At 36.2% G+C, this 8,769-nt stretch overlaps 1 non-coding gene across 1 annotated transcript; it reads right to left on the bottom strand.

The window, feature by feature from the left end:
- Positions 1 to 8,401: 8,401 nt before the first annotated feature.
- LOC131640157 (small nucleolar RNA R71) lies at positions 8,402 to 8,508 on the bottom strand. The gene has a single exon (XR_009295177.1). It is a non-coding gene; the product is annotated as a small nucleolar RNA R71 (small nucleolar RNA).
- Positions 8,509 to 8,769: the final 261 nt, after the last annotated feature.

The raw sequence follows: 8,769 nt of genomic DNA, 5'->3' as shown, positions 1-8,769 counted from the left end.
TATGTTTATGCGCAAGATTCCAATCAGATCCAAGAGAATCTCACTTGAGTGCTGTCAAGCGAATTATGAGGTATCTGAAAGGTATTACTAATGTTGGATTGCTCTACAGAAAATCCAAAGATTTCAATTTAGTAGGATATTGTGATGTTGATTTTGCTGGAGACAGAATGGAACGTAAAAGCACTTCTGGAAGCTGTCAGTTTCTGGGAAGGAATTTGATCTCCTGGTATAGCAAGAAGAAAACTACAATTTCACTATCAACTACAAAAGCTGAATATGTGGCTGCTGCAGGTTGTAGCACTCAAATGTTATGGATGAAAAGTAAATTAGAAGATTATCACATATATGAGCATAAGATTCCTAATGTTGTGTTGCACTTGCTTTCATCTATGAATATTTTTTCGCTTTATCTGCATGTTTTAATTTATTTTACACTTTTTGAGTTATGACAAAAAGGGGGAGAAATAGTAGTGAAAATTTGACTTGATATTGAAAATTCAAAGACTAAAATCTTAAACAGTTACTGACAAGTGTACAAAGAAGTGTACCTTTTTCTTTTTCTGAAAGTTGCAGGAAAATCATATGAAAATAATGTTCCGAAAAAGAATCATATAGATCTTCTAAAGAAGTGTTCTGAAAAGAAATACAAGCAAATCTTCTGAAGAGATACGCTGAAGAGAAAAATATACTCAGGGAAGTTATCTTCTAAGGATTTATTTCAGGGGGAGATTATACATCTCAAAGGGAGATTGTCTTCTTATATACAAACTTTCTGATCAGAACTTAAATGTTTTGTCATCATCAAACAGAGGCAGATTGTTAGAATATAGTTTGGTTCTAATCATAACTTAGTGATTTTATGATAACAATTAAATAAATTTTGTATAAGTAAATGTGGTACTCTAATTATATGTTTCTCATTTCAGAAGATGTTCTAATACAAGTGCCATCAGAACAAGAACCTTTTGTAAAGTTGAAAAAACGCTGAAAGGAAAAATCACGCTGAAGTTCTAATGAAGTAAAATATTTTTATTTTAACATACTGAGTTCATACTCCTTGTACTAAAAACTTAGTGAAATATCATAGTTGTGATTAAAGCTTATTAGAAGCAATCTGAAACACTATTATTCGAAGTTATTTTGTAATTGTTCCTTGAGAGATCAGTTAGGTCAAATTTCTCGAGAGGGCTAAGACTAGTTAGTCTTAGAGGTGTTAGTCACTAGCAGTTGGCTTGTGCATTGTATTGTTAGTCACGACAGTTGGTTGTTCATTTGTAATCAGTTTTAATTATAGTGGATTAAGTCCTCGGTTGAGAGAGGCGAAATCACCTTGGCGGGTGGACTGGAGTAGTTTGAGTTGCAAATGAACTAGGATAAAAATAACTGTGTTTTGTCTATTGTTGTTGCGAACGAAAAAGGAAAAACTTATTCAACCCCACTTTTAAGTGTTTTCTAAACCTTCACCAATGAGTTATTATCAACAAGTTTGACATTTCTCTTCTTTGACTCGTCGAAATATGCTAACCACGCTCTTCGACCAATCATGTGATTCGTGAAGTCCGAGTCAAGGAACCATTGTTAGAACACGAAATGTTCTGATCAATATTCTTAGTTTTGATGATAACATTATGTATGAATTTTGTATAAGACAATGTGGTACTCTAATCCTTTACGTTTTCCATTTTAGGAAAAGTATAAAAGAGTATGCACAAATTAGTGTTCAGAAGCACTGACCCAGAAGTTCTGGATGGCTTCATCAGAACATGGTCTGGCAAGATATCAGAAGATGGTCCTGCAGAATCAGAACATGATCTGGAAAGCATCAGAAGATGGCAGTCAGAAGTGAAAGCTCTAAAGCTCTAATGGTATCACGCTAAAAGCACTTCAAAGTCTGAAGACAGAAGTTGCATATGCACCAAAGCTGGAGACTCTGATATTCAAACGCTGTTATCTACAAAATCTGAGTCCAGAAGAAAGTACAAGATGAAAAGGCTATAACGTCAAATCTCAGACTGACAAAAGGAACGTTAGAAGCTACAAAAGGCAAAGTCAGTAAAAGCAGCAAAAGCATGGCTCGAGGTAGTTGACAAAAGTGTGAAACATTAAATGCAGCGTTGTACTATTCACGCAAAGCATTAAATGCTCTCAACGGTCATTTCCTTTCAACGCCTATATATAGAAGTTCTCATTCAGAAGCAGCAACAACACTCTTGTGCAAATATACCGAAACACTGTCAAACTGAAAAGCAAAGAAGAACTTCATCTTCAACCTCACAGCTTTGTAATATCTTAGTGAGTGTTAAGAACTAGAACTTAAAAGAAATATTACTTCGTGATTAAAACTTTATAAGAAGCAATCTAAACCCTTGTAACATTTATTTTACATTGATTGTAAAAGGATTTCTTAGAGTGATCAAATTGTGATCTGTAGACTCTTGAAGACTTAGAGGGTATCTAAGTGGAGAACCACTGTAATCAGTTTGATTAGTGGATTAAATCCTCAATTGAGGTAAATCACCTTGTCAGGGGTGGAGTGGAGTAGTTTAGTTAACAACGAACTAGGATAAAAATAATTGTGTTCTTTATTTTTATCTACCATTTTTTGAGAAGTTACACTTATTCAATCCCCCCTTTCTAAGTATTTTTCACTCCTTCAATTGGCATTAGAGCGCCGGTTCTAGGTGCAAGCACTTAACCGTGTTATACAAAAGATTCAAGGAGAAAAAAACATACTCAAAATGGTTGAAACAACTTCGTTTACTCCTCCTCCTGAGCAAAACAATGGTAACAATGGAAGTAGTAGCTTCAATGGTTACAATAGACCACTAGTCTTTGATGGTGAGAATTTTGAGTTTTGGAAGGATAGACTTGAAAGTTACTTTCTCTATCAAGATGGTGACTTATGGGACTTAGTGTTTGGATGGTTACAGACATCCTGTAAATGATCGTGGAGTAAAGATTACAAGACAAGCTATGAGTGATGACCAAAAGAAAAAATTCAAGAATCATCACAAGTCAAGGACTATATTGTTAAATGCTATCTCTCATGCTGAGTATGAGAAAATAACAAACAGAGATACTGCTCATGATATCTTTGAATCTCTGAAGATGACTCATGAAGGAAATGCTCAAGTCAAGGAGACAAAGGCTCTGGCTCTAATCCAGAAATATGAAGCGTTCACAATGGAAGATGATGAAAACATTGAAGCAATGTTCTCTAGATTCCAAACTCTAACTGCTGGATTGAGAGTGCTTGACAAGGGATACACAAAGGATGATCATGTTAAAAAGATAATCAGAAGTCTTCCCAGAAGATGGGGACCAATGGTTACAGCATTCAAGATTGCCAAGAATCTGAATGAAGTATCTCTTGAGGAGCTGATAAGTGCCTTGAGGAGTCATGAGATTGAGGTGGATGCAAATGAGCCTCAAAAGAAAGGTAAGTCTATTGCATTAAAATCTAATAATAAAAAATGAACTAACGCTTTTTAGGCAGAAGAAGAATTTGACGAGTCAGAGTCAGAAGAAGAAGATGATGAATTATCTCTCTTATCCAGAAGAGTAAATCAACTCTGGAAGAGCAAGCAGAGAAGATTCAAGAACTTCAAGAGGCCTGAAAAAGGAGAATCTTCTAAACACAGAAGATCTGGCAATAAGAAGGTGACGTGCTATGAATGCAAGGAACCTAAGAATGAATGTCCAAAGCTTAAGAGGGAAAAGCCCACGAAAAGATTTGAAAAGAAGAAAGGTCTAATGGCTACCTAGGATGACTCAGAATCTTCTAATCAAGAGTCAAACTCTGAAGATGAGCAAGCAAACATAGCACTTATGGCAACTTTTGATGGAGAATCAGAATCTACATCAGACTCAGATTCTGAAGAGGTATTTTATGAACTTTCTAGAGATGATTTAGTATCCAGCTTTTTTGAAATTCTGGAAATCAAGAATCAACTTAGTATCAAATACAAAAAGCTGAAAAAGCTCTTTGCATCTGAAACTAAGAGACTTGAAATAGAAAACTCTGAACTTAAGGAAAAAGTTTTAAAATTAACTAAAGATGTTGAATCATCTTCAAGTTCAGAAAAGTCTATTCCAAGCACTAACAATATTCTGAAATAATATGACTTGAGCTTCAGAAAGTTCTTATCTAGAGGTATAGGCAGAAGTCATCTAGCCTCTATGATATATGGTGTAAGTGGAAACAAGAGAATAGGCATAGGATTTGAGGGTGAAACCCCATATAAACTTAAACTTGTTGATGAGATGATTATCAAATACAAAACCTTGTATGAACATTTCAAGTATGGCCATTCTCATGATATCAAGAACACATCACACTCTAAGAGTTTCCACATAACACACACAAAGAAATATGTTGTTGCACACTCTAGAAAATCTTATGTTAAACCTCATGCTAAATCTCAGTTCAATCAGAACTTGAGAAGAAATAACTCCAACGGACCCAAAATAATATGGGTACCTAAGGATAAGATAATTCCTGTTGGAGATCTCCTTCAAAGCTCAAAAGACAAACATGTCATGGTACCTGGACTCTGGGTGCTCGCGACACATGACGGGAAGAAGGTCTATGTTCCAAGATCTGGAACTTAAATCTGATGGAGAAGTAAAGTTTGGAGGGAACCAGAAGGGAAAAATCATTGGCTCAGGAACCATATGTATTGGTAACTCTCCCTCTATAACTAATGTTCTTTTAGTAGATGGATTAGCTCATAACTTATTGTCCATAAGTCAATTAAGTGACAATGGTTATGACATACTCTTTAATCAAAAGTCTTGTAAAGCTATTAGTTAGAAGGATGGCTCAATCCTATTTACAGGCAAGAGAAAGAACAACATTTATAAGATTGATCTTTCAGATCTTAAGAATCAAAAGGTTACTTGCCTTATGTCTATTAGCGAAGAGCAGTGGGTCTGGCACATAAGATTGGGTCATGCTAGTTTGAGAAAGATCTCTCAGATTAACAAACTCAATCTGGTCAGAGGACTCCCTAATCTGAAATATAAATCATATGCTCTTTGTGAAGCATGTAAGAAAGAGAAGTTTTCAAAACCTGCATTTAAGTTTAAAAATGTTGTTTCTTCCTCCGGGCCGCTAGAACTTCTGCACATTGATCTTTTTGGCCCAGTCAAAATAGCATCAATCAGAGGGAAGAAATATGGATTAGTAATCGTAGATGACTATAGCAGATGGACATGGTTAAAGTTCTTAAAACACAAGGATGAGTCACATTCTGTGTTTCTTTACTTCTGTAATCAAATCTAATCTGAAAAGGAATGCAAAATCATAAAAGTTAGAAGTGATCATGGTGGTATTTGAGAACAGATTCTTTGAAATTTATTTCAAAGAAAATGGTATTGCCCATGATTTCTCTTGTCCTAGTACTCCACAACAAAATGGAGTTGTAGAACGAAAGAATAGGACTCTACAAGAAATGGCCAGAACCATGATCAATGAGACAAATATGGCTAAGCATTTTTGGGCAGAAGCAATTAACACAACATGTTATATTCAGAATAGAATCTCTATAAGACATATTCTAAATACGACTCCTTATAAATTGTGGAAGAACAAAAAGCCCAACAATTCATATTTCCATCCTTTTGGATGTATTTGTTATATTTTGAATACTAAAGATCATCTGAACAACTTTGATTCTAAAGCTCATAAGTGTTTTCTACTTGGATATTCTGAACGCTCTAAGGGCTATAGAGTACACAATACTGAAACTCTGGTAATTGAGGAATCAATCAATATCAGATTTCATGATATACTTGGCAATGAAAGCCAAAGCAGTTTGAGAATTTTGCAGATATAGATATATCTAACTCAGATCATGAAGAACCCAAGAGTAAAGATTCAAAAGATCAAGTTGCAGCATCTTTGGAGAATCTCAGAATATCTGAAGAGTCAACACACAGAAGTACTTTTAGACTCAACTCTGCTCATCCAGAAGATGTTATTATTGGAAAGAAAGATGATCCCATAAGAACTAGAGCATTATGATAACACGATTTTATATCGTATATTTAGCCTAAAATCCATAGATATTTATAGCATTTTCCATTTATTATGTTAATTTATTATGATATTACGCGTGTATTTGCTTTATTTCAGGTTTTACACTTCAATTACGACTATTTGCGAAAAGGAAAGAAAATCGAGCTTAAATGACCAATATTTATGCTTAAAAGACGAAAAGGGGTGCTGTAATGAAAGAAGGGTGCAATTAGGACCCAAAAAGGCCCAAAAGAGCAATCCAGCCCACGAAGGAAAGCAACCAGGCCACACTAGTTAGCAGAGACGCACGTCTCTGCCACCTCAGCAAAAAGGGAGACGCACGTCTCCACCTCCCTAAATCCTCTCCACTTGAGACGCACGTCTCAAGTCTTCCTGAAGAATAGGAGACGCACGTCTCCACGTCCAAGTCTGCAGAATCTCCTCTTTTCACGCAAAGCAACTGCAAATCCCCTCCTATAAATAGGACCTGCTATCTCACTTCAATCTGTCCGATTTCCTGCCAACGAAGTGCTGCCGAAATGGTACCGCGAACTGCTTTTCCTTATTCTGTTTTCATTTAACCGTCTATTTTCTCACAACGATTTCTACACTGGAAATTGTTGTGAACTTTTCATAGATCTAGCCTTACGTTAGATTTATCGCTTTATTTTCCTTGTTTTTATTTTCTGCCATTTAAATTCCGAAGAACGATCCAGCCAACCTGTGGTGGAAGTTCGAGTACTTCAAGATTCAATTCAATCCAGATTTATTTTAATTCAGGTTTTTTTATTTACCGCCTTATTTATATTATTTATCTGCATGATATATTATATGCCATTTAATATGCTTATTATTATGAACCGAACCAATATATGTATGTTTAATCGTATTAATATGTCTGGCTAAAATACTAAAGGTGTCGGTATGTAAAGTAAGTTAACCGTAGGGATCCGAAATAAATTGGCTTAAATTATGTTTTATTAATTATCACTTATTTTTGGTTTATATGTCTAGTTTAATTAGTAAGTCTTAAAACCAATAGAGCGAAAGTTTGAGGGATTAGGACGGTCAAAGGTTAAAATCAATAGAGCGAAAGTTTGAGATCTTTAACTGGATAGTAGACATAGGACATTAGTTTTAAGGATGGCGAAAGCGTATTAAAACTAATTGGAACTTATTTATTTTCAAAAATTGTTTTTACACTCGAGCGGGATGGCGAAAGCGTACGTTAGGGATATTAGCATGTTCCGAGTCAACAGAGCGAAAGTTTGAGATTAGGAGATTTAAATAGATAACAACCTCGTAAAATAGGCATTTTATTAATCACATTGTTTCCAAAAAGCTCTTCTAAAATCTAATGGGATGGCGAAAGCGTACATTAGGATTAGGATAGTAGTCTGAATCAACAGAGCGAAAGTTTGAGACGAGGATTTTTAATCAATTGGAATTAGTAAAGATTTTTAATTTAATTATGCAAAAGCCAATGAACCTTCGGATTGCCTTTAGTTAAACGAAATACATACTGATACCTATCTTTTATTATTATTCTTTATTTTTCTCACAATCACTTTCCCTTAGGAACAATCGAAATTTTAGTACTCCTAGCTTTACATAGTAACCTTAGATAACGGTAGATCGATTCATAGTCCCTGTGGATTCGATATCTTTTAAAACTACACGACACGACTGTGCACTTGCAGTTATCAGATTTATAGACACGTAAAGTCGCGATCAAGTTTTTGGCGCCGTTGCCGGGGACTATTTAAGTCGATATCGTAACTCACTGTTACACCGTAGAGACTAGGAAAATTCTTCCCTTTCTTTTTGAACGATTGTATGCCAAATACTCGTTCACAAGGAGGAGACTTAATACAACGAATTAACGAGATCGAACGTTTCATTAACGTTAAACGTCGAGCTCGCAACCTTCCCGAAGTAGCAGAAATTCCGATTAATCAGGAATTGAATTTTACTGATCAAATCAATCAAATCACCCCGAAGTTAGAGATGGCTGCTATTCGTCCTCTTAGAGACTATGCCGCTCCTTCGCGCGCTGAACCGCATTCAAGTATCGCACCACCTGCGATTGAAGCGAACAATTTCGAACTGAAACCTTCACTGGTCCAAGCTGTTCAACAGAATCAATTCTCTGGAAGCCCTGTAGACGACCCCAATCTCCATTTATCCGTGTTCGTGCAATACGCCGACACTATCAAAGCCAACAACGTTAGTTCCGAAGCTATTCGATTACGCCTTTTCCCTTTCTCCTTGAGAGATAGAGCGAGAGCGTGGCTTCAATCCCTGCCTTCCAATTCCATAACTACGTGGGACGAATTGAAGAGAGTATTCTTAGCAAGATACTTTCCGCCTAGCAAAACTGCTATGCTTAGAGGTCAAATCAACGGATTTACCCAGAAAGATAACGAATCGCTTTTCGAAGCTTGGGAACGTTACAAGGACATGCTTAGAATATGCCCTCATCATGGACTCGAACCATGGCTGATCATCCATACCTTTTATGGTGGTCTCTTATATAACACTAAAATGACTATAGATGCCGCTGCTGGCGGAGCATTAATGGACAAACCCCATGATGAAGCATACAAACTCATAGAGAACATGGCACAAAACCATTACCAATGGGGAGGAGAACGCGCCGCTCTAGAGAAAGCCCAAACCAAAGGAGGAATGTACGAAATTAGTGGTATAGACCGCGTTAACGCTAAAGTAGACGCTTTAACTCAAAAGAT

This window comes from Vicia villosa, unplaced genomic scaffold (genome assembly GCF_029867415.1).
Source record: "Vicia villosa cultivar HV-30 ecotype Madison, WI unplaced genomic scaffold, Vvil1.0 ctg.002973F_1_1, whole genome shotgun sequence".
NCBI lineage: Eukaryota > Viridiplantae > Streptophyta > Magnoliopsida > Fabales > Fabaceae > Vicia > Vicia villosa.
The sequence above is the reverse complement of the archived record's forward strand: the minus strand, read 5'-3'. Positions and strand labels throughout refer to the sequence as shown.